Source organism: Plecotus auritus (assembly GCF_963455305.1).
Source record: "Plecotus auritus genome assembly, chromosome: 14".
Taxonomy (NCBI): Eukaryota; Metazoa; Chordata; class Mammalia; order Chiroptera; family Vespertilionidae; genus Plecotus; species Plecotus auritus.
Window position 1 is genome coordinate 14,498,211 of NC_137780.1, and position 27,393 is coordinate 14,525,603.

The following is a 27,393-nucleotide window of genomic DNA, read 5'->3' on the forward strand; positions in this document are numbered from 1 at the left end:
GCGACCCGGCCGCGGGAGGTGCCGGGCCACCCCCGGCCTGGGGCTCCCGCCGCTGGAGCGGGTGACTGCGGAAGGGCCGCCTGCCGGGGACGCCGCCCTCCCGGCTCCTGCCGCGGTCCCCGCCGCGCCCAGTCCCGCCCCGCCCCGTCCCGTCCTCGCCCCGCCCGTGCGGCCTCCTCCTTCTCTCTCTCAGGCCTCCCTCCCCCCTTTCCCCGGCCTCCCCCTGAGGACCGAGGCTCGGTGGCTGCGCGGGTTACGGCCTGGGCGCCTCAATGGCGTCCTTGCTCGCGGCCGCGGGGACCAGCCTCCAGACCCTCGCCCGGCCTTTCGGGGCCGCAGGCGCCTCCCCGGCCGCTGCCCGGGCTGTGGGCCCCTGGCCGGTCCGGGGGGAGACGGTCTGCGCCGACAGCTGGCGGGTCCTCTCCGGCCGCCCCGCCCGGCCCGGGCGACGGCTTCCGCGGCCACCATTTTGGCTCCTGGACGGGGACATGAGGGGGACGGCCCCGAGGTCACAGGGTCCCCTCCGCGCCGCCAGCCTCGGGCCTCCGAAATGTCTGCTCGCGGCCGGCGCTGCGCCACCGGCTGGTGTGTCCTTTAACACAAACACACGACACAGTTTTAATAAAGACGAAGAGCTAACCGGGGCGGGGACGCGCACGAGCGCTGTGCGCCGGCCCGGCCTCCGGCGGGCCCGCGGCGGACTCGGGCGCGGCCACGGCCACGGGCACCCCCGGCGGTGGAAGGATGGGCTGCGAGGCTCGTGGCCACGGGAACCGGAGGGTTGGTGTGTTTGGTGTGTGGAGTGAGAGGTGATCCACGTTTATTTGCATTCAGCAGTATGCTTGCAAACCCGATCCTTGGTTGCCGTCCTGTTCCTCAAAAATAATAACTTTATATTTGGTAGTTGTCAGACATATTGCAAAAGTTACATAAAAAAGATAAATATTTTAGAAAGGAAATAAAATACTCTGCATTTGTTTCCTTTCTTGAGTGTTTACACCACACCAACACACCATTTTTCTCAGCATGGAACTAGGTGTTTCAAGTTAACAACTAATATTTACAAGTGAAAACACCAGTTCTGAGAGTCATTTGTCAAGGCGATCACAGAAAAGTCTGCGGAGAAACACTTAGTGAAATTGAGCCAAAGATCTAGCAATTGATAACAGGCTGTTCTTTTTTAAAATGGTACCGTTAGCCTGAAAAGTCAGAATTGTTTTATACATGTTACCTTTCCTAAAATGTCCTCATGATTTTATTGTGCTGCTTTAAAGTATTACATCCTAATACAATTATATATTTTTTAGATTAATTTTAAACTTCCCAGAAAACCAAATGACTTAATTTTTATTAAGTTCTTACTCATACAAACGGAAAAATTATTAGGAGAAAAATTAAGTAAATGGTGGAATTTTAAAAAAAAGATTTGATTAAGTCAGCATGAGAAAATGCGCTGGATTAAGCTGCACATACAAATTTTTTCTTTACCTTTTAAAAAATAAAAAATATTGAAAGCTTTCCTGATTTTTCACTTTTCAAAAATAGTTTTCTACTTAAAGTCAGAGGAGGAAGCAAGTCTGTATAAGAAGTAAGGACTATTAAAAAGCTGAGTGTTTCCGAAACCGGTTTGGCTCAGTGGCTAGAGCGTTGGCCTGTGGACTGAAGGGTCCCGGGTTCGATTCCGGTCAAGGGCATGTACCTTGGTTGCGGGCACATCCCCAGTAGGAGGTGTGCAGGAGGCAGCTAATTGATGTTTCTCTCTCATCGATGTTTCTAGCTCTCTATCCCTCTCCCTTCCTCTCTGTAAGATGCCAATAAAATATATTAAAAAAAAAAAAAGCTGAGTGTCAGGTGGGCGCAAGACTTATCGTATGATCGCTTAGTAAGTTGTGTCTAATCACTGGGGTGTACACCTAAAACTAATATAATAATGTATGTCAACTGTAATTGAAAAATAAAAGATGAGCTGGATGTCATTCATTCAGTTGGTACAGCTATAATGCCTATTAGATGGAAGGAATTTTGGAGGATACAAAGGTGAAAAAAAGTCTCTTCTCCCAAGGAGGGTGAGATCACTAGGAACAGTTAACTGGGCTGAGCGGCCGCTGTGCCAGATGCTGGGCCAGATGATCAGAATTGTCAGGTTTTGGGATTCACTCAAGTTAACTAAACTCATGAACAGGGATGTGCAAACCTGTGTACTGATTTATTAACGTAAATAGGGTACATTGATACACTGTCCAGAAAGCTGATCTCTGCAATGTAATATGAAGTTTTGGGGCGGGGGAATTTATATTGCAAAAGTTGCTTGATGAGCATGAACTCACACAAAAGAAAGGTTAATTTTGGAGGATATATACATGACCCTGTAAGATCCGGAGGGTGGGGGCCATTTTCTGATCAGTTATCCTGAGTGTTTTGCAGCGTGCCCAGCACATGGTAGGAACTCAGTATTTGTTGAATTAGATCATTTGAGTTAATTAATGTGTTTATGTTTTAACCAAAGCATTACTTGCTGTTTCCCAAAAATCTACTCTATTCCTAAAGTATAAAACACTATTTTTAGGGTTTCCCCCCCTCTTTGTTACAGATAAGCTATATGCTTCTATTTCATGTCGCTCAACAAACATGTTTTTGAGAGCCAGATATTCACTGGCCTGTCTTTAAAAAGCAATTACGAAAGTCCTCTTTGTAGAAATAATGTTTTAAATAGTTCCTCTTTAATCTTAAGGGTTTTTTTTTTGGTTTATTTTATTTATTTATTTAATATATTTTATTGATTTTTTACAGAGGGGAAGGGTTAGGGATAGAGAGTTAGAAACATCAGTGAGGGAGAAACATCTATCAGCTGCCTCCTGCACACCCCCTACTGGGAATGAGCCTGCAACCAAGGTACATGCCCTTGACTGGAATCGAACCTGGGACCCTTCAGTCCGCAGGCAAACGCTCTATCCACTGAGCCAAACTGGTTAGGGCTATTTATTTATTTTTTTAAAGCTGAAAGGAGGATTAAGTTTCTGAGTAGCCATCATATCCACCTTTTCTTCAACATTTAGGGATTAATCTTAATACAAGTATTGAGAATACAGGGGTGGGCAGAAGTAAGTTTACAATTGTGACATTCTTTTGAGTTAATAAAGCTATTGTAATAATCATAACTTGCATGTCTTTTTCCATATGAATAAGCATAAACCTACTTTTGCCTACCCCAGTATTGGTTAGAAAAAGTTAACTCTATGGCAAGGGCTCTTATGTTCTATTTATAAAATTTTTCTATAAGATTGTGTTTATTGAAGTTGCTAATCTTACTTGTAGTATTTTTGTGCTTTAACGTTTTATAATTTAATTTGTCTTAGATTTAAAAATGTCTAAATGGAAAATCAGTGCAGATTCTTTGGATCTTTACATCTTATTTTATTGGTTCTGTCTCCTAGAGAATTTTATATAGGACTGGAAGGATCTTCTGTTTGTAATTCAGATCATTCCTAGGAGACAAACTGCTTAGAAATAAAATTCCAACTTTTGGCAGGCCTGTAAGTTTTGGAAGATATGTCAGTTTTTTAGTAAGCCTCAAATACTCAAAGCTCTCTTTAGGATTTACTGTTTTTGTTTGTACTAAAATATTCTGTTACTTTGCATGCTTTGATAACATTGCTTGGTAAAGTTCCTCCAATATAGTTATTAACCCCTAGATGGAAAAGGTTTTACAGGTTTATCATCATAATTGTTATTATTATTATTATCATTTCTCTGTAATCATGCCCTCCCCTCAAAACCTAACATTTGGAAATCTAAGATAAAAAAACACAGAAATTGTGAATATTACTTTTTTAAAAAGGGAACTGTTGATAGTACAGAATATGGTATGGAATAGTAGAAAAAGTGAGCTCTTGAGTAAGACCTGAATTTGAATTCTAGCTTTTCCAACTTCTATCTGATCTTAGCCAAGATTGTTAAACCTAAGGAACCGCAGGTCCTTGAAATGTAAATTGGGAATAATTATATGTATTCATAATGTTGTTGTAATGGGGACAGTGTCTTTTTATTCATGTTTATATCCTCAGTACCTGCTACAATGCCTGACACTAAAGGAATGCTGAATAAATAGGAAGGGAAGTGCTTGGTACATTTAGGGAATAGCTGTTAGTAAATGTGTGACATGGAATGTAAGGGGTAAGAAAAACTTAAATCCAAGTCCTACCAACTATTGATCACATATGATGCGTTTATACAGATATTTGGGGCCATTTCACAAGTTTTGCCCCTGTTTTAGACTGATAACTCTCTAGGTAGAGACTAACTGAAGAAGAAAACTAGCTTATTGAAATTTAACTTACTTCCTCTAATTCAGAATTAATAAAGTTTGGAGAAAAACTGGATTTAAATTTATCTTTGATTAATGTATAAAAATTTGTCAAAAATTCTTTATTTAAAAAATCAAATGGACAATGTAATACCACCTCACACCCATTAGATTAGCTACTATAAAAAGAAGTGTTGATGAAGATGTGGGGAAATGGGCGCCCTTGTATATTGTTGATGGGAATATAAAATGGAACAGCTTGCTCTGGGGGGGCGTGGCTCAGTTGGTTGAAGCGTTGTCCTGTACATCAAAAGGTGGTGGGTTCCATTCCCAGACCGGGCACATAGCCAGGTTTCCAGTTCCATCTTTGGTCGGGACCCATGTGAAGGGAGCTGATTGATGTGTGTTTTTTTTCTCTCTCCCTCTAAAATCCTATATAATCCTATATAATAAAGAGCTAGTATGCAAATAGTCATCATGCCTTCATGCCATGGCATAAGGGCTTAGACACTCAACACTGGGGAGAGAAGAATGGGGACCAGCCAGGCACAAATGAGCTCACGAGAGAAGAATGGGGACCAGTCAGGCTGTGGCCTGGGAGAGGGATAAGCCACCTGCCCGGCGGTTCTGGGTGCCAGCACCTGCGACTATGGCCCGGGAGAGGGACAAGCCGCCCGCCCCACGGTCCTGGGTGCCAACGGCTGCACCTGTGCCTGCGGCCCTGGAGAGGGACAAGCCGCCTAGGACCGTGGTCCTGGGCGCCAGCGGCTGCACCTGTGGCTGCGGGCTGGCAGAGGGACAAGTCGCCCACCCTGTGTTCCTGGGTGCCTGCAGCTGTGGCCTGGGTGAAGCCACCCATCCACGGTCCCCTGCGGCTGCGGCTGCGGCTGGCCTGGGTCCTGGGTGCCTGCGGCTGGCCAGAGGGAGAGAAGCCTGGGTCCCGGGTGCCTGCGACTAGCCAGAGAAGGAAATCCTGGGTCCTGGGTGTGGGGCGAGGTAGAGGCAGTTAGGGGCGATCAGGCCAGCAGGGGAGCAGTTAGGGGTGATCAGGTAGGTAGGCAGAGGTGGTTAGGGGTGATCAGGCAGGCAGGCAGCTAGCGGTCCTGGATTGCGAGAGGCAGTCGGACATCCTCTGAGGGGTCCCGGATTGGAGAGGGTGCAGGCTGAGCTGATGCACCCCCCCCCCCCCGAAATTCGTGCACGGGGCCTCTAGTCAATAAATAAAATGGTGCAGCTGCTGTGAAAAATAGTATGGCAGTTCCTGAAAAAAGAAGAAAAAAAAGATTGAATTACTATATGATTCAGCAATTCCACATCTGGGTTTATACCCAAAATAATTGAAAGCAGGAACTTGGAATAGATAATTGTATATCCAACATTCATAACAGCATTATTCATAATGACCAAAAGGTGGAAACAACTCAAGTGTCCACCAGTGGACGAATAAACAAAATGTATTATACACATACAATGAAATATTATTTAGCTTTAGAAAGTAAGGAAATTCTGACGTGCTGCCACAAGGATGAATCTTGAAATTATGCTAAGTGAATTTAACTATTCACAAAAAGACAAGTACTGTATAATTTCACTTATTTGAAGTACCTGGAGTAATCATATGCAGGAACAGAAAGTAGAATGGCAGTTGCCAGGGGAGGGGGAAAAGGAAAGTTTTTATTTAATAAGTATAGAGTTGAGGTTTTGCAAGATGAAAAGAGTTCTGAAAATTGGTTGCACAACAATTTGAATGTACTTAATTAACACTAGTGAACTGTACACTTAAAATGATTAAGATGGTTAATTTTTTAAAAATATATTTTTACTGTTTTCAGAGAGGAAGGGAAAGGGAGAGAGAGATAGAAACATCAATGATGAAGGAGAATCATTGATGGGCTGCCTCCTGCATGCCCCAATTGGGGATTGAGCCCTCAACCTGGGCATGCGCCCTTGACCAGAATTGAACCTGGGACCCTTCAATCCACAGGCTGACGCTCTATCCACTGAGCCAAACCAGATAGGGCATGATGGTTAATTTTTTATATTTTATCACAATTTAAAAAAATCAAATGGAAATGTTGAGCACCCCCCCCCCCAAAAAAAAAAAAATTGGTCCATTGGCCCTGGCCGGTTTGACTCAGTGAATAGAGCATCAGCGTGCTGACTGAAGGGTCCTGGGTTTGATTCCCGTCAAGGGCACATGCCCAGATTGCAGGCTCCATCCCCAGTATTGGGCATGCAGGAGTCAGCCAATCAATGATTCTCTATCATCATTGATGTTTCTATCTCTCCCTTCCTCTCTGAAATCAATAAAAATGTATTTTAAAAAATTGGTATAGTGTTTTTTGAAGGCAATTTGGAAATTCCTATTTAAAAAGATATTCACATGCTGTGATTCTTTAATATACTGCTGGGTATTTTTATCCTTAGAAGTATATTACTGAGTGTAATAAAATAATTTATTTTTTAAATGCAGCAATAAATTTGAAGTCTAAAGGCCAGGGCTTGAATTTGGACACTGCTTCCCCCCTCCCCCCCCCCCCCGCCCCCGCCAATTTTACTTGGGCATCTCATTTAATTGCTCTGAAAAGTGGGAGAGAGAAGGGAATTTGTGTGATGTTTTTCTCATAATTAAACTGGGGTATGGAATTTGGGGAGGAAGACCACAGAGGTAAAATGCTATTTTCTTCACATCATATCACGGGTACAGATGATCAACATAATTTATATCACTGTTGATGTTGACCTGGATCACCTGGCTGGGAGTTTTGTCAGGTTTCTCCACTGTAAAGTTACTCTTTTTCTCCTTTTCCATACTGGACTCTTGGAAGGAAGTCATTATGTAGAGCCCACACAGAAGGAGTGGGGAGTTTGCTCTGCCTTCTTTTTTTTTTTTTTAATTTTTTTTTTAAAAATAAATCTTTATTCAGATTATTACAATTATTTCTCCTTTTTCCCCCCATAGCTCCCCTCCACCAATTTCCCACCCCACCTTCTGCCCTTACCTCCCCCCCACTGTCCTCATCCATAGGTGTATGATTTTTGTCTATTCTCTTCATGAACCCCCCATACCCCTTTCCCCCTGAGAATTATCAGTCCACTCCCTTTCTATGCCCCTGATTCTATTATATTCACCAGATTATTCTGTTCCTCAGGTTTTTAATTCACTTGATTTTTAGGTTCGCTTGTTGATAGATATGTATTTGTTGTTCATAATTTTTCTCTTTAGTTTTTTCTTCTTCCTCTTCTTTAAGAATACCTTTCAGCATTTCATATAATACTGGTTTGGTGGTGATGAACTCCTTTAGCTTTTTCTTATCTGTGAAGCTCTTTATCTGCCCTTCAATTCTGAATGATAGCTTTGCTGGGTAGAGTAATCTTGGTTGTAGGTTCTTGCTATTCATCACATTGAAAATTTCTTGCCACTCCCGTCTGGCCTGCATAGTTTCTGTTGAGAAGTCAGCTGACAGTCGTATGGGTGCTCCCTTGTAGGTAATTAACTGTTTTTCTCTTGCTGCTTTTAAGATTCTCTCTTTGTCTTTTGCTCTTGGCATTTTAATTATGATGTGTCTTGGTGTGGTCCTCTTTGGATTCCTTTTGTTTGGGGTTCTGTGCGCTTTCTGGACTTGTAAGTCTATTTCTTTCACCAGGTGGGGGAAGTTTTCGGTCATTATTTCTTCAAATAGGTTTTCAGTATCTTGCTCTCTCTCTTCTTCTGGCACCCCCATAATTCTGATGTTGGTACGCTTGAAGTTGTCCCAGAGTCTTCTTACATTATCTTCAACTTTTTGGATTTTTTTTTTTTGCTTTTTGCTTTTTCGGTTGAGTGTTTTTTGCTTCTTTGTATTTCAATTCTTTGACTTGATTCTTGGGTTCCTCTATTCTGTTTCTGGGTCTCTGTATAATATTTTTTATTTCAGTCAGTGTATGTTTAATTTCTAGTTGGTCCTTTTTCATATCTTCGAGGGTCTCGTTATATTTATCGGCCTTTTCTAGGATATTCTTAAAAAGTCTTATAACCGTGGTTTTGAATTCTATATCCAGTCATTTGTTTTCCTCCATTTCTTTCGTTTGTGATCTGATTCTTTGACCCCGCATTTTCACTGATTCCCTGAGTTGGTAAGGTAGATATTTGTGCTAGGTTTCCAATATGGCCCAGTGGGTCTGCTTCTCCAGTTAACCTGAGGTGGACACTCTTGGTGCACCCCTTTGTGGACTGTGTGTACAGCCTTGTTGTAATTAAGTCTTTATTGTTGTTGGTATCACTGGGAAGAATTGACCTCCGGGCCAGTTGGCTGTAAGGATCAGCTGTGTCTATGCTGGGAGAAGTTCGGTGCTGGAGACAGCCTTATAGGATTAGACTTGCCAAATTGCAATAGCCTCTGTGCTCAGCTTGGATGGGGTGGAGTCTCAGTTTTGGCTTCCTGTCAGCCTTGCCCTTGCGCGCATGTGCGCTTTCAGTCCTCCGCCTTCCCCAGCTCGAGTCTCCGCCTGAGAGTCCAGACTCCCCCCACAAGAGCGTGGGTCCCCAGGGGCTCGCCTGGAACTGGGGTTCACTGCAGTCAGAACTGGGGCTCAGTGCCGTCAGGAGCCTCTGACTCCCTTTCACTAGGGAAAGCCTGTGGCAACCTCCGCAGCCTTTGTGCGCACCGGCGCGCGCGCAGGCACTTTCAGTCCTCCGCCTTCCCCGGCTCCCGAGTCTCCGCCCGAGAGTCCAGACTCCCCCCGTAAGAGCGTGGGTCCCCAGGGGTTCGCCCAGAACTGGGGTTCAGTGCTGTCAGAACTGGGGTTCAGTGCGGTCAGGGGCTTCCTTCCCCCTTCCGCCAGAGAAAGTCAGCCAGGCTCTCAGCCGCCCTTCCTCTCTGCGCGCACAAAGCCCCTTTGCCGTACCTCCAATTCTCTATGAGCTTTTCTCTTTCCTTCTAGTTGTAGAATTTTCACTCAGCCAGCTTTCCTGTGGTTCTGGATGGTGTCCGTTCTGTCTTTTAGTTGTAGTTTTGAAATTGTTGTGCGAGGCAGCAGTTTAGGTGTTTACCTATGCCGCCATCTTGGTTTTTCCTCTGCTCTGCCTTCTTGAGGACAGTGAATCTACATAAATTATTTGGAATTCTTCTGCACAGATTTGTTTCCTGTCTCCTATTTATTGGTTTACTCAGTCATTCCTTTATGTCAGTACAGACTTGTGGATGTTAATTTATACTTAGAATTAGAGGTCCAGTGCACGAAATTCGTGCATGCCGTGTATGTGTGTCCCTCAGCCCAGCCTGCACCCTCTCCAATCTGGGACCCCTCGAGGGATGTCTGACTGCCTGTTTAGGCCTGATCCCGTTAGGATCGGGCCTAAACGGGCAGTCGGACAGCCCTCTCACAATCCAGGACTGCTGGCTCCCAACTGCTCGCCTGCCTGCCTTCCTGATTGCCCCTAACCGCTTCTGCCTGCCAGCCTGATCACCCCCTAACCACTCCCCTTCCAGCCTGATTGATGTCTAACTGCTCCCCTGCAGGCCTGGTCGCCCCCAACTTCCCTCTTCTGCCGGCCTGGTCACCCCTAACTACCCTCCCCTGCAGGCTTGATCGCCCCCAACTGCCCTCCCTTGCAGGCCTGGTCCCTCCCAACTGCCCTCCCCTGCTGGCCATCTTGTGGCGGCCATCTTGTGTCCACATGGGGGCAGGATCTTTGACCACATGGGGGCAGCCATCTTGTGTATTGGAGTGATGGTCAATCTGCATATTACTCTTTTATTAGATGGGATAGAGACCTGGTGCACAGGTGGGGGCCGGCTGGTTTGCCCTGAAGGGTGTCCCGGATCAGGGTGGGGGTTCCCTTGGGGTGTGGAGCAGTCTGGGTGAGGGGCCTGTGGTGGTTTGGCCAGCCACGCCCCCCGGTGACCCAAGTGGAGGCCCTGGTATCTGGGGTTTATTTATCTTCTACAATTGAAACTTTGTGGCCTGGAGTGGAGCCAAGCCTTCTGCTCGCTCCTTGGTGGCAGCCATTTCTGTTGGAATTTATTTATCTTCTATAATTGAAACTTTGTAGCCTTATGCGGAGGCCTGGGCCGGCCAGGGTGTGCGGAAAGCTTGGCTTCCTCCATCGCCAGGGAAATCCAAGCCTCCCTCCTGCTCTCTCCATGGCTGCAGCCATCTTGGTTGGGTTAATTTGCATACTCACTCCTGATAGGCCTGTGGGCGTGGCTTGTGGGTGTAGCGGAGTGATGGTTAATTTGCATATTACTCTTTTATTAGAAAGGATAAGCCATTCTCTACTTTGGGCTTCTACTAAGATAACTGAGAGATATTAGGCTTCTTTTTAAGCCTTCTTGTTTGATTGAAAGGATTTCTGAGACACATCCTTAAACTCCTAAGCGGTTCTTTTGCTAGTTTGTGTGGTGCCTGAGACGCTAGATTTGATCTTTCTGAGGTCTTAACAAAGGATTTTACAGCCATATACTTTGTTTCATGTTTAAGCTGTGTTTTTCTGCCAGTGCCTTAAATTTGATTTTTGCCCAGAAGCCATTTCTTATCTTAGCGTCTGTTGCCATCTGGAGAGGCAGGTAATTTCATAACTAGCAATTCATAGCTCCTTTTTGTTTAAGTTTTTCCTTTAGGCGATCTTTCTCCTCTATCCTATATAATAAGAGCCTAATATGCTATGTGTCTGGTTGTCAAGTCAGCCATTCAACCAAAGCGTAATATGATAAGACTAGAGGCCCAGTGCACGGATTTGTGCCTGGCCTGTGGGGATCGGGCCGAAACTGGCTCTCCAACATCCCTCAAGGGGTCCAGGATTGCTAGAGGGTGCAGGCCCGGCCGAGGGACCCCTCCAGTGCATGATCAAAGTTGGGGAGGGACAGTGGAAGGGCTCCAGGGCATATCCAGTCCATTTTGTCCAGTCCCGATCAGCAGGACCCCAGCAGCAAACTAACCTACCAGTCAGAGGGCCTGCCCCCGTTGATCAGTGCGCATCATAGCAACTGGGCAAATGGTTGAACACTTAGCATATTAGGCTTTTATTATATAAGATATGCTAAGGCTGCCCAACTGCTTGCTATGGTGTGCACTGACCACCAGGGGGCAGACAGCTCTGACCAGTAGGTTAACTTGCTGCTAGGTTCCCACTGATCGGGACTGAGAGAGATGGGCTGGACATGCCCTGGAGCCCTCCCACGGCCCCTCCCCAGTTGGCCAACCTCCCACATCCCTTCCCGGCCCCAGTTGTGCACCAGTGGGGTCTCTGGGCCTGGCCTGTGTCCTCTTGCAATCCGGGACCCCTTGGGGGATGTCGGAGAGCCGGTTTTGGCCTGATCCTGCAGGCCAGGCCGAGGGACCCCACTGGTGCACAAATTCATGCACCGGGCCTCTAGTTTTATTATATGCAGCCAGAAGGAAGCAAGGTGCACCTTTAGTAGTTTTCCTAGAAAATTTTTTATCTAGACCATTCAGTTTATCATGAATATTTTCTACTTCCCATGTTAATATTATTTCTTCTGCTATTCATAAAAAGGACGCCCCTTCACAGTTTGCAGTGTGATTTTCCTCACTTTCCTTTAAGCTGTAACTTACAGCATACTCAAAGGCCAGCACTTCCTGACTCTAAATCCTCTCCCACATTTTTTGGCATTTGTTATGGCAGCATCTCACTTTCAGGTACCAAAATTCTGTATTATCTATTATTACTATGATCTAAGTGGTATTCTGTCACTTTTGCCGTGTTCCTGCCTTTAAGAACTTAATAGTCTAGTGAGTGTTTATTAGAGCCTACAGGTTCTAAGTATTGAGTTAGACCAGTTGTTGGCAAACTCATTAGTCAACAGAGCCAAATATCAACAGTACAACGATGGAAATTTCTTTGGAGAGCCAAATTTTTTAAACTTAAAACTTCTTCTAACGCCACTTCTTCAAAATAGACTCGCCCAGGCCATGGTATTTTGTGGAAGAGCCACACTCAAGGGGCCAAAGAGCCACATGTGGTTCGCGAGCCGCAGTTTGCCGACCATGGGGTTAGACCAACTCCTGTTCATTTGGTATTTACAGTCCTGAAAGGAACTGCTACCCCAGTTGAAGCTTACAAAGATCAACTCACTTGTCAATATTTCACCAGAGGACCCAGATTTGAATCTAAATTTGGGTAAGAAGACAGGAGCCTGGGCCTTAGGTAAAAGAGGGGAAATATTCTATAAGATTGTTGCCTTTGTATTTAAGTATGAATTTTCTTCAGCATAGTTATATTCAGCTGTTTGACTTATGTTTCATATGCAGACATCTCCGGTTATTTTATTTTCTTGTGTTCCCTTCTTTATATAGCATGACCTTCTTTACCTGTCCTTTCGCTTCCTCCTGACTTTCTTCTCACTACTTTGTATGGAGTCCTTTGGTGCTTGAGGCTTATTCTCATGTAAATAAATTTCTTTACAAATACTTTTTTTTAATTGTCTAAAATTTTACATATGTCTCCTTTTTCCCCCCATTGACAACCCCCCAACCCAGTCATTCCCATCCTGGCCAGGCCCCCACCGCCCCAGTGTCTGTGTCCATTGGTTATGCTAATACGATGCATACAAGTCCTTTGGTTTCTCTCTAACATCCCCACCTCTCCTGCCATTTGTCTCTGGATCTATTTTTGTTCATCAAATTATCTTGATCGTTATATCCCACATATGAGTGGGATCATGTGATATTTATCTTTCTCTGACTGGCTTATTTTGCTTAGCATAATGTTCTCCAGTTCCATCCATGTTGTTGCAAATGGTAAAAGATCCTTCTTTTTTATAGCGGTGTAGTATTCCATTGTGTAGGTGTACCACAGGTTTTTAATCCACTCATCTGCTAATGAGTAACCCCACTTCTTGGACTATATCCCAAGAAACCAGAAACACCAATCAGAATGGACATATGCATCCCTATGTTCATAGCAGCACAATTTACAATAGCTAAGATTTGGAAACAGCCTAAGTGCCCATTAGCAGATGAGTGGACAAATAATCTTTTTATAGAATACCCCTCTCCTCCCTTTTTCTTAACTTAATCTCTGCTTTCTCTTGGCCTACCACTTCTTTTGGTGCCATTTCAGAGTAAGGACTATTCATTCTCCCATGTCTTTTTGCCTTCAAGTAGAAGTTGAATCAGCCCACTTCAAATTCCAAATTATTGCTCTTTCAATCTTACATAAAAATTCTTCCTTTGAAATTTGTTCTTCTTTACCTTTTCTCTTTATTACTGTCTCCCTTTTGCTTACTGTTTGCTGATCAAAGCCTTTGGCATTTCTTTATCAGTTTTCTGTCCATTCCAAATTCCACCATCATTCTGATGACTTCCGTGACTAGGTAGGCCATTCATCCAATACAGTAGTTTCATAATTCTTTATTCTTTTCAACTTCAGTGATCTTCATTTCCATTATTTTTTAACATCTTATTCTCATATCTAGATCCCGTGAGACACTTTGACTCTTTTATACTATCAACTGACCACAGTCTCCCAGATTTCCAGTGGTGTTCTGTTTCCTTACATAAAATACCTGCTGTTGGACCTTATCTAGCCTCTGGTTTCTGCAATCCTCCTATCTCTCCCCCTCCCAATTTATCAACCAAATAAAACAGATAGTTGCTAATGTAAGTAGAAAAGGAATTTATCAGAAGTTACCAGGGAGCTCACAAAATCAACAGGGAATCTGGAGAATGAACTTGGACAACACAACCAGCAAAAACCAAGGAGGTTGTACGGCTAAGGTCATGCTACAAGGACAGTTTGGTTAATTTTCTACAGCTGTGCTGAAACTGGACAACCAGTGGGTCCAGGCTGCCTGCCACTGTTTAAGCCAATTAAGCAGAGACAGGGTTGAGTCATATATGAGTGTTTATTCCAGTACTGCCAGCAGTGTGGGAGAGCAGCATGTCATCCACCAAAATCTGCTCTGCACCCCTCCATAAGCAGCTGCTTATATTGGGTAGGAGAAAGGTTACATGGGAAAGTAGGCAAAAGGAAAAAAATGGGAATAATGGCTACTTACAGGTTACAGGCATTGTGGGCTCGGGGCAGGCCATCCTTATTTGGGCAACAATGTTGTTAACCTTTCTGTGATAATAGGCAGTTCTTGGATGAGAATGGACCCCATTCAAAGGTTGACTCCCAGGTCCAAGATTGACTCCCAGGTCCCGGGGATGTATAACTGCCAGCCAGGTTAGACTGTGCTTTCTATTTTTTTAAAAAAATGTTTTTATTTCAGAGAGGGAGGGAGAGGGAGAGAGAGATAGAAACATCAATGATGAGGGAGAATCATTGATCGGCTGCTTCCTGCACACTCCCCACCCTGGGGATCGAGCCCGCAACCCAGGCATGAAAACTGATAAAGAAATGCCAAGGAATTGAACCGTGAGTGCCTGGTTCATAGATCGACACTCAACCACTGAGCCACGGCGGGTGAATGTGCTTTTTTAAATCAGAATAAAACAATCATGGTTAACAGAGCATGATTAATATTTCTTACAACTAATAGTCCCCAATATTCTATTTCTGTCCCTAACAGTACTAACTGCCCTCGAACCACTGTTAACTAAATTCTTGCTGTTATTGCTTTTTCCATTCCCATATGTAATTCAAAAACTGTCCCTACTTTTTTGTATTAGCTCCTTAAAATTCAAAACCCTGCACAAGAATATTGATTGGCTGTGCCTGGGTCACATTCCTATTCCTTTACTACCTGAAGACGGAGAGGGAGGATCTATCCCTTTTGGCTTCTTTAGTGAGATGACATTGTATTCTGCTAATGCACACAATAGGAATTCCCTCAAAATAGGAAGTATTTGGATCCTGGTTGCCAAGAAAACAAAGAAGGAAAAGGAGAGGAAGAGGAGGGGAAAAAGCAGAAGGAGAAGGAGGTGGAAGATGAGAGGTGGAGGGGGAAGAGGAAGAGGAGAAGGCAGAGGCATCCATGAATGTCTACTTTAGTCTCCTACTGGCTTGGGGGTGGGAAGGAACTTTGCTTAAAACTGTTTGATCTAACTTCAACCTCCTTATTCTAGAGCAGTGGTTCTCAACCTTTCTAATGCTGCGACCCTTTAATACAGCTCCTCATGTTGTGGTGACCCCAACCATAAAATTATTTTCGTTGCTACTTCATAACTGTAATTTTGCTACTGTTATGAATTGTAATGTAAATATCTGTGTTTTCCAATGGCTTAGGCTCTACAGCAGTGGTTTTCAACCAGTCGCGACCCACAGGTTGAGAACCGCTAGCAGGGTCGCCTAAGACCATCGGAAAACACAGATATTACGATTCATAACAGTAGCAAAATTACAGTTATGAAGTAGCAACGAAAATAAATTTATGGTTGGGGGTCACCACAACATGAGGAGCTGTATTAAAGGGTCGCGGCATTAGAAAGGTTGAAAACTACTTTTCTAGAGGATCTTGCTTTGTTTTCTTAAAAATGGTAAACATTAGACCTGAACTCCCTCAGCTTGTTGCCTCTACCTTTAAACATATCTTCAACACTCCTTTCCTACCTCCCCTTAGTTATTTTAGTAGAAGAGCGTTCCTTTTCTCATTTGTATTCATGAACTCATCTACTTTTTTCTTCTCCAGAACTTACTTTCATTAATTAAGCCTTTCATCTTTTTAGTTAAGAGTATTTATTAATATCTCCTTTATGCCAGACATTGTTCAATGCCAGAGATATAAAAATGAACTTGATATAGATGTGAAGGACTTAGTATTTAGTGGGGAAAAACAGACACAAATAATTGATTGCAGTGCAATTATTTGATCACAATGAAAATTACTTATGTAATTTTAAAATATATTTTATTGATTTTTTACAGAGTGGAAGGGAGAGGGATAGAGAGTTAGAAACATCGATGAGAGAGAAACATCGATCAGCTGCCTCCTGCATACCTCCTACTGGGGATGTGCCTGCAACCAAGGTACATGCCCTTGACTGGAATCGAACCTGGGACCTTTCAGTCCACAGGCCAATGCTTTGTCCACTGAGCCAAACCGGATAGGGCTACTTATGTAATTTTTAAAATATATTTTCTATTAGAATGTCAGTACATCAGTTTTCTCTACTGTGTCTTCAGTGTCTACTAGTATATCATAGGTGTTCAATGAATATTATTTCATGAATGAAGAGAAGTGATGTGTAAGCAGAGAGGATGAGTACTTGGCCTAGTCTAGAGAAGGAGAAGGAAGATGGGTGTCTGTGTGGGTGGAGATCGAAAGAGTGGCTTAAAGGCGTACAAGTTTGCCCAGCCAGTGTGGCTCAGTGGTTGAGTGTTGAGCTATGAACCAGGAGGTTACGGTTTGATTCCTAGTCAGGGCACATGCCTGGGTGGCAAGCTCGATCCCCAGTGTGGGGCGTGCAGGAGGCAGCAGATCCATGATTCTCTCTCATCATTGATGTTTCTATCTCTCCCACTCCCTTCCACTCTGAAACCAATCAAAGTATTTAAAACAAAAAAAAAGCAGGGAAAAAATGGGAGAGTACCAGCTTGAGAGAGGAGCAGGAACAAAGGGGATGGAGGAGAGGTGGATGGTTTGAGCAGTTAAAGTAGTTATTAACAGTTAACATCTATTTAATATTTACGTACATATTGTAAGTATTTATATACATTTTCTCATTTAATACTTACAATATTCTGTGTTCAAGGCATTATTCTCATTTTAGAAAAGTATGTTTGAACTTTAGGGAAACTAAATAGCTTGCCCAAGCCCACTTAGTCTATAAAGGTTAGAGCAGTGATTTGTTTGGGGTTGTTTCTCACTGCAAAGCCTGATGTTCTTTAAAACTACCCTGTTAATTAATGTAGTGATTCCCAAACTTGGCCCCTCATCAAATCCCCTGAGGTACTTTGTAAAAATACTGGTTCTTGGCTTTATTCAGGATACTGAATCAAGTTAATATAAAGCATATCATTTGAAAGAGTACACTTAAGAGTTAGTATCTAGTAAACATCCATGAGAATGCATGGGGAATGGAGTGTACACAATAAATGCGTTCTTACTGTTTAACACAAAAAATATTTCTAACGTTCTTATTTTATCAACATTGATAAACCTTCAATCAGTATACAACATATTTTAAATATACATGATAGTCTGAAATGTGGTATCTTTTGTAGTAAAAGTGTGCTTGTTAACTAGTATTTCTGGTATTATTTCACCATCTGATCATCTTGTAAAGTGCTTTTTTCCACATATGGTCATTTCACTTTTGCTAAATGGACACTCTATAAAAAGTAACATTTTCTAGAACACCTGCTAACATGACATTTCTGTGAAAATAAATGTATTATTGCTAATATTTTCCTCCAAGCTTGGCAAAATTTCATAAAACTTACTGAAAACCTACATATTAATTTTAGCTTCACTTAATTTTTGAGATATTATTTCTGATTTTGAATTAGATGTAATCATCCTAGCTAATAAAGAAGGAATTTGCAAATTGACCATCACACTGTCACAAAAGATGGCGGCGCTCACAGCAGAGGCGGGGTTTCTGTAACACAAGATGGCTGCACCCATAGCAGAGGCTGAGTTCCAGTAACAAGCCTTAAGGAGCAATCAGCAGGGACCTGAGGCTGCGTGGCACTGGGCCGGGGCATGGGACCTGAGCCTGCACCCCCTGCCTGGTGGGGCTTGGCAGGGGACCTCAGGCCGTGCCCTTCAACCCTGGAGTCAGGCTGGGGGACCTCAGGCCATACCCCCCACCTGGCAGGGCTTGACGGGGGACCTCAGGCCGCACTCCCCATCCTGGCACTGGGCTGGGGGACCTGAGGTTGCGCCCCCCGCCCAGCGGGGCTTGACAGGGGACCTCAGGCTGCGCCCCCCCGCCCTGGTGCTGGGCTGGGGGACCTCAGGCTTCTCCCCCTGCCCCAGGCCAGGGGACCTCAGGCCACGCCCCTATCCCGGTGCTGGGCTGGGGGACCTGAGGGTGCACTGGGGGACCTGAGGCTGCGCCTCTCACCCAGTGTGCACTGGCCACCCTGAGGCTGTGTGCTCCCACCGGCAGGGCTTGATGAGGGACCTGAGGCTGCGCCCCCCTGCCCGGTGCTGGGCCAGAGGACCTGAGGCTGTGCCCCCTACTCGGCAGGGCTTGAAGGGGGTAGATCCGGCTGGGTCTGGATTTCGCCCAATGGGGGTGGGGCCGGCTGAGTCTGGGTCTTGTGCGATTTTGAGGCACCATGAGTGGGAGGGGACTTGACTCTGAGTCCCACAGCACACCCCAGCCTCTGACAGGAGGAAGATTTTCAGATACATTTTATTAATTTTCTTTCATCTCTGACACTTCTATTATAGAGAAAGGGCAAATAGCAATATTAAAATATTTCCTCTAATTAATCCCCTTTTAATGTGCATGAATTTTGTTCACTGGGCCACTAGTGAATTAAACAGAATTACTTGGATTACCAACCAACCAGTTTCTCATATATATCAAGGGTATAGTTTAAACATGTTCTGTAGCAAGAAATTATTTCCAGAGCACAATGATGAATTATGGCTTTATTTACATTTCTATATTTTTAAAAAATATTTTTATTGATTTTAGGGAGGAAGGGAAAGAGAGAGAGGTAGGCTGCTCCCCTGCATGCCCCACACTGGGGATAGAGCTCAACCTGGGTATGTGCCCTAACAAACTCGGACCTCCTAGTTCATAGGTCGATGCTCAACCACTGAGCCAGTCAGGCCAGGCTTTACACTTCTATTAACATGACTAATCAAGAGTTAAGGTTAAGTAAGATTTTTGCCTGGTGAAGGGGAACTGAGTATAGATCTTTAAAAAACATTTTTAAGATCTCAGTAAACATATTTTTTCATTTGTGGTGGTCATAGTCAATACAATGCTTTTTAAAAACAAAAGCGATTAGTCCTTACAGTAGAGAAGAATAAACCAAACCCTGGTCCATGACCATATAAGCATGTTTCAGAGGGGTATTTTCCTTTAGTTGAGAGGGCTAAATGACATCTAAATTCTCTTTCATCTTGAGATTCTGTGGTTTTTAATTGATTTTATTTCTGCACTGACCTAAATTTGTCATTAGCCAAACACTTCATGGAAGTTTCTGAAAATTTGTATAACATCTTAATCTGTTGTGTGTTAATAACTAATGAAGATATATGGACTCCAGTTAGTACTTTTGTGGCGAAATGGCATCATAATGTTATTGGCGTTTGGACCTCGGTTCAGCAACCTCGGTACTTGAGCTCTGGCTAAGAAAGAATTCAGAGCCAAGACTCAAATACAAGCAAAAGTTTATTTAGAAAGTCACAGAGGGCCAGGCTGAGTGACTCAGTTTGTTGAGCATTATCCCATGCACCGGAAATTGCTGGTTGGATTACCGATCAGGGTACATGCCCAGTTGGAGAGTGTACAGAAGGACGCTGATTGGTTTTTCTCTCTCACTTCAATGTCTCTCTCTCCCTCTGTCTCTCTCAGCATGCCCTTGGGTGAAGATTTAAAAAAAAATAAAAATAAAAAAAATAAATAAAGTTAAAAAAAAAGGCACAGAGGTAGAGAAAGTGAGCTGTGGAAGAAGTGAGCCAGCTGGGCTGTGTGGGCTCAGGAAATAAGTTAAAAAATGGGCCTTTGGAACTTAGGAGAAAGAAAGCAAGATGTACACGCCTGAGGGGGGAGGAGGGGGCAAAAGGCGAGGGGCACACTCCAGAGAGAGAAAGAGCACACTCTGATCCCTCCATCCTGAGGGTTTTTATTTGCTCTCTAAAGGCGGAGATCTTAGGGAAAGTCCCAGGGGAGGATCTCCATGGAATATTCATCAGTTTTCCAGGTGTTGTTCTTTCAGGGTTGTGGTGTCTACTTATTGGTTGGTGCCAGGGTAGGGGGTCATCAGTCATCACAGCTGGTCCTAAAGTCAGCCGTGGCATGTGTGGTGCCACCCCTCCCCCCTCTCCTTACTCCCTCTGTTAGCCTTGCTGCCTTTCTGGGCCTGGAGCTGAAACACAACTGAGGCCTGTTTTGACCAAAACTCTGTCAATAGACCGGAGACTTTATTCCTAAGGTTATTTGATGTGGGTCAGAACCTCATTGTCCTGAGGGATTAATGCTTAAGGGAGTGGTCATGCAAGAGCTTGCATGGAAGTCCTTTGAGGCTATTCTCTGGCTCCTTTGTTTCTCCTCTAAGGGAGTCTGCCACGTGACCAGCAACATGCCAGGGGAGGAAAGTCAGGGGAGGGTCTGAACATCGATGTGAAAGTCAGGGCGTCTAAAGCTCCAGACCAGCAGTATCCTAGGGGAGGAAAGGTCATCCTGGGGTGAGGTCCTTTTTTCCCAGCTTTGCCCATTGCTAGGCACCCAGGGCTTCCCCCCTGGTGATATTCCATACCAGGCCTATTGCTCTTGCTCTGCTCATGTCTATCTGTCTACTACAGTTCCAGTTTACACAAATATATAGAGAAGCACAAAATTTTTTTACTCAGTGATTATACATTCGTTCACATTACATTTTATTCTAAAAAATATATAGGTTAAAAATGTATTTCTTAAAACATAATAATTTCCTTAGGTACTGCATTCCTTATATACTCTAATAATCCTCAAGATTTTCTTCTATATAAAAGTTATTTTTTCATGAGATATTTTAAAGTCAGAGGCATTGTTTCAGGTATTGTTTTGAAATGTTGATTTGAGCAGTGTAAGTTGCCAAATATTTTTGCAACCACTAATATCCATTATTTAGACATCATGCAGAGACAATTGTTATAGTTATACTTTCATTTAAATTTGAATAGTTTAAATATATTTTTCTGACAATAAAAATTTCTAAAGCTTTTATTAATCTGTCACATGAAAATATTAATAGTTTAATATAACTTTCTGACATGTTATGTATCATGGTATTTTAGCCATTCTTTGGCAAGAATATACACAATCAGTCTGACTATAATTTTCATGAAAAGGGCAAGAAGGGGAAAGTGATGTTTTAGTTTGGGTTTGGCTTGCTGGTTGGCGTTACTACCTGGAACCTTGGATAACAGTGTTCAGAATGAATATTAGAATTGTTAAACCCATTTTATTGTGTAATATGTATGCCCTTTAATTTTATAACCAACAATACATTTGAATTAGGATGCAGCGTATTACCATTTTTTAAGTGCAGTTAAGTGACATAAAGTACACATTGTTGTGCAACCATTGCCACCATCTATTTTCAGAACTTTTTCATCATCCCAAACAGAAACTTTGTACCCATTAGATAGTAACTCCCAAACCCCACTCCTGGCAACTACCATTCTACTTTTTTTTTGCTATGAGTTTGACTATTCTAGATACTGGTAAATGGATTTAAGCAGTACTTAACCTTCTGTGTCTGGCTTATTTCATTTAATGTCTTGAAGACATTCATTCATTTTGTAGTGTGCATCAGAATTTAAATTCTTTTTAAGGCTGAGAAGTATTCCATGCTATGTATATACCACATTTTGTTTATCCATTCATCCATCTATGGACCTTTGGGTTGTTTCCACTTTTTGGCTACTGTGAATAATGCTGTTAGGAGCATTGGTATACAAATATCTGCTCGAGTTCCTGATTTCAACTCTTTTGGGTGTTCATCCAGAAGTGGACTTTCTGGGTCATATGGTAATTTGATGTTTAACTTTTTGAGGAACTGCTGTACTGTTTTCCAAGGATGATGCTATTGTTATCACCATTTAAGTTGAGGAAACAGGCACAGAGAGACTCAGCCACTTGCCCAAGATCTCACCGCTAGTATGTAGAAGAGCCAAGTTTGAGCCTAGATGTCTGGCTCCAGGGCCAGTGCTCTTAATCAGATTACTGAACCTGCTGTCTCTGTTGTATCAGTTTTAGCAATAATGGAACATTATGCCCTCCTAATAGAGAAAGATTGGCAGATATCAATCTTTTGAGAATTGGACTATATCAAACCAATATTTTTATTCCTAATACTAGAAGCCTGATGCACGAAGATTCATGTAAGAATGGCCTTCCTACCCCTGGCTGCCAGCACCACCTTCACTCTGGCCCGGAGCCACCTTTCCACCTTCCCACGCTGCCTAGAGGCCCGGAGCTGCTGGGGTGGTGTGGAACACCTGCGTTGTTGCCATGGCGATGACGCAAGTGTCCCTCCCTGCCCCCGGCCGCTTGGCGCCTGCATATGCAAATTAAACCGCCATCTTTGTTGGGTTAATTTGCATATCCACTCCTGATTGGGAGTCGCAAAGGTATGGTTAATTTGCATCTTTCTCTTTTATTAGTGTAGATTTCCATTTTGGGGTTGATTTTTTTACATGACTAAGTTGTTATAATTTGCACTCTTAAAACTTTTCCAGAACAGTTCTAGATAATTATACAGGGAAGTCCCTTTCTTTCCTAGTTATTTGAGTGTTTTATCATAAAACAATGTTGAATTTTGTCAAATACTTTTTCTTTGTCAATTGATAGGACCCTGGGTTTTTTTTCCTATATTTTATTTTATTTTTTTATTTTATTTTATTTTATTTTTTAAAATATATTTTATTGATTTTATACAGAGAGGAAGGGAGAGGGATAGAGAGTTAGAAACATCAATGAGAGAGAAACATCGATCAGCTGCCTCCTGCACACCCCCCACTGGGGATGTGCCCGCAACCAAGGTATGTGCCCTTGACCGGAATCGAACCTGGGACCCTCCAGTCTTCAGGCCGACGCTCTATCCACTGAGCCAAACTGGTTTCGACTCCTATATTTTATTAATGTGGTGTGTTACATTGATTGATTTTCATATGCATTCCTGGGATTAACCTCATTTGGTCATGGTGTATAATCCCTTTTATATGTGGCTGGATTTGATAATACTATTTCATTGAGGATTTTTGTGTCTATATTCATAAGGGATATTGGTTGTAGTTTTCTTCTGATCCTTTTTTTTTTGTAACATTGACCTTATAATATGCATTGGGAAGTATTTCCTCCTCTTCAATTTTGGATGAGTTTGTAAAGGATTCAGTTAATTCTTTAATCTATACACTTTAGATGTGGCACCATATATATGTTTGCATCTTAAATTTATGATTAGGAGCATACGTCACAAAAATACATTCATCAATAAACAAGTGGAGACATGTTCTACACTGTGATATGTATCTTGCACTTTCAATATTGGAAAAGTAGAATAGAAGGCACGTAAAGAAGTCTGATGAGATTGCTCTTCTCAATTTATTGATTAATTGCAGGATAGATAAGGACTTGTTGTTAAGCTATTTTATAGCAATTTTTACCCTTTGAGTATAGGTACATTAACAGATGATGGAAGGGCATGAAATAATGGCAATATATTTATCATATACAGTAGTATTTTGGAAATTTTTACTCTCTATCCTATACTAAGGCTTTTGAGAATATTTCTACCACACAGGTTTTCTGGTCAATAGTTAAGTAACTTGGCTTTGGAAAGGTAAGATTGGGAATGGGAATTATAGAGTTGAGAAATTTTTGGCTATTAATACTTTAAAACATTATTTCGCTACAAAAATTTTTAAAAAATATATATTTTATTGATCTTTTACATAGAGGAAGGGAGAGGGATAGAGAGTTAGAAACATTGATGAGAGAGAGACATCAATCAGCTGCCTCCTGCACACCTCCTACTGGGGATGTGCCCGCAACCAACTGCATGCCCTTGACCGGAATCGAACCTGGGACCTTTCAGTCCGAAGGCCGATGCTCTATCCACTGAGCCAAACCGGTTAGGGCTCGCTACAAAAATTTTAAGCAAACATCTCATATTGAAATCATTTGGCAGGAAAATAAATGTCTGGAAACCTACCCTTAAGTTATTAAGGTGCTTCCAAATAAAATGTTTATTTTACAGGGACACATTTGATTTAAAGTCAGTATATGTATTGGTTCTCTTTATACATGAGAACTTATTGATGACATTAAGTGCTGTGCTAAGGTAAACTTAGAAATTAATCTTTCACTTTAATCAAGTCAAAATAAGTTTTAGATGACTCAGCCATTGTGGCTCAGGGGTTGATCTGACCCATGCACCAGGAGGTTGCTAGTAACCCAGGGGGAGGGGGCCCATGCAGGAGGCAGCTAATCAATGTTGAGGTCTCTCCCTCATCCATGTTTCTATCTCTTTCTTCCTCTCAGTTCCTTTCTCTCTAAAATCAATAAAAACATTAAAATAAAGAAAAATTAAGTTTTAAATAAAATAAATTTTGGATGGATCACAGTAAATATATTTTTTAATTGTAGAAGAAAAAAGAATTGACTATTCATCAAACATTCAGAAAAAGGATGATTTTGTCCCTCCTTCTTGTTCTTTTAAAGAATAAGTTTCTTTTTCTTCTCTCTCTCCTGTATATTAAAAAATAAATGCAAGTTGTAATGTGTTCTTCCCATAACCCATTGAATTGTCTTGCATATACACTGGGGGCACATATATTCTGTATTTAGACAAAAATGAAACATTAGAATAATTCCCCTCTAAAGAATTTTTGGGTAAAATGAACATCATTTGTACTTGACTTAGGAATGTGACACTAGCACAGTATGAGAAAGTGTACCATAGCTTTGCGGTAGGCTGCCTTGGGGTGGTTTTCTATCAGTAGCAGTGGAAATATTCACGACTGCAATCGAGAGTTGGACTGAGCACCCTCTGATATTCCTGCTAAGATTCTAACTCAGGAACAGCCGAGTGGAGAGATGCACAGGGCAAAGAAGGGAGGGGAGGGGTGTGGAGCTTCCACGGGTGTGATACTCCTCCAGGACCTCCACTTGTTCACCAACCCAGGATATGTTTCTAAACTTTATAAAATAAGAAACTCAACAGCTGTGACTACCTAAGAATGAAAGATAATGGACTTTAAAGATGTTCTTAAATTTAAAAAGCAGATATCAGCTTTGTGCAATGGCAGTGTTCTAACCAGTGAGATCTTCCCCAGGTACTATCATGAGTAATAGGGACCTTTCCAGTGCCTCACACAAATTCAAATGTATTCAACTCATTGTATTTCAGTTAGATAAGAAGACAATACACAAGGGTGAATTGTGCAAGATTGATCATTAAAGAATAATTATAACAATGAAAAATCAGAAACAACCTAAATGCCTACAATTCGGTGTTTGGTTAAATAAATTATGATAAAGCTCTATAATACAATGCCAGTCACTAAAAATCTACACTAATAAAAGAGAAAGATGCAAATTGACTGTACCTTCACTACGCTCACCAGCCAATCAGGAGTGAGTATGCAAATCAACCCAACAAAGATGGCGGGTTAATTTGCATACACAGGCACCAAGCCGCCAGGGGTGGGGCGGGACGCAGGCATTTTGCACTGTCCCAGCAGCTCTGGGCCTCGGCAGCGTGGGAAGGCGGAAAGGTGGCTCCCGCCAGAGTGAACGCGGTGCTGGCAGCCAGGGGAAGGAAGGCCCATTCTTGCACAAATCTTCATGCATTGGGCCTCTAGTGATAATATAATATTTTTTGAGAGTGAAAGATGCTTACAGTTTATTGTTGAAAAATTGGATTACAAAAAGACAACAAGAGTAGTTAACTCTGGTAGGATTTGAAGTGATCTTTACTGAATCTAAACTCTAACATATCCTTTTCTTCCTCCATTAACCATGATGATCAGAAAGGATATAGGACCGTTTTTATTTTAGAAAAAACTAATCCAAAATGACCTGGAAAATTGTTTGCACTTATTATGACACAAGATTAAGTCTTTAAAAAAATCTTTATTGTTGAAAGTATTACATGCCCTGGCCGGTTTGATTCAGTGGATAGAGCGTCAGCTTTTGGACCAAAGGATCCCGGTTTTGATTCCTGTCAAGAGCATGTACCTCGGTTGCAGGCTACTCCCCGGCCTGGGCCCTGGTCAGGGCATGTGCAGAAGGAACCAATTGATGTGTTTCTCTCACATTGATATTTTGATGTCTTTCCCTCTCTCTTCCACTCACTTTAAGGATCAGTTGGAAAGGTATCCTCAGGTGAGGATTAAAAATAAATTATTATATATGTCCCCCATTGACCCCTTCCAGCCTACTAGTTAAGTCTTTATTATTTAAAGAGCACAAAAAATTTAAGAAAAAAATGGAGGAACTTATGGAGAACATGAACAGGTCCTATCTAATAAAAGAGTAATATGCAAATTGACCATATCTCAGCTACACCCACAAGCCACGCCCACCAGCCAATCAGGAGCGAGTATGCAAATTAACCCAACCAAGATGGCTGCAGCCATGGAGTGAGCAGGAGGCTTGGGTTTCCCTGGCAATGGAGGAAGCCAAGCTTTCCGCACACCCTGGCCCGCCCTGGACTCCACTCAAGGCTACAAAATTTTAATTATAGAAGATAAATAAATCCTAACAAAAATGGCAGCAGCCACGGAGCTGGAGAGAGCAGGAGGCTTGAGTTGCCCCCGGCAATGGAGGAAGCCAAGCTTTCCGCACACCCTGGCCTGCCTTGGCCTCCACTCAAGGCTACAAAGTTTCAATTATAGAAGATAAATAAATCCCAACAAAAATGGCTGTGGCCTCAGAGTGAGCAGGAGGCTTGGCTCCGCTCCAGGCTACAAAGTTGCAATTATAGAAGATAGATAAGTCCCAGATACCAGGGCCTCCGCTTGGGTTGCCTGGGGGCATGGCCGGCCTGCAAACCACCACAGGCCCCTCGCCCAGGCCGCCCCACGCCCCAAGGGAACCCCCACCCTGATCCGGGACACCCTTCAGGGCAAACTAGCTGGCCCCCACCCGTGCACCAGGCCTCTATCCTATCTAAGATAAGAGTAATATGCAGATTGACTATCACTCCAACACACAAGATGGCCGCCCCCATGTGGACACAAGATGGCCGCCACAAGATGGCCAGCAGGGGAGGGCAGTTGGGGGGGACCCAGGCCTGTAGGGGAGAGCAGTTGGGGGGGACCAGGCCTGCAGGGGAGGGCAGTTAGGGGTGACCAGGCTTGCAGGGGAGGGAAGTTAGGGGCAAACAGGCTGGCAGGGGAGCAGTTAGGCATCAATCAGGCTGGCAGGGGAGTGGTTAGGGGGTGATCAGGCTGGCAGGCAGAAGTGGTTAGGGGCAATCAGGAAGGCAGGCAGGTGAGCAGTTGGGAGCCAGCAGTCCTGGATTGTTC

At 43.1% G+C, this 27,393-nt stretch overlaps 1 protein-coding gene across 3 annotated transcripts in view; it reads left to right on the forward strand.

Moving 5' to 3' along the window:
* Window positions 1–27,393, forward strand: part of DRC8 (dynein regulatory complex subunit 8) — a 91,928-nt gene that overhangs the window by 531 nt on the left and 64,004 nt on the right. The gene's annotated exons all lie outside the window — the stretch shown is intronic.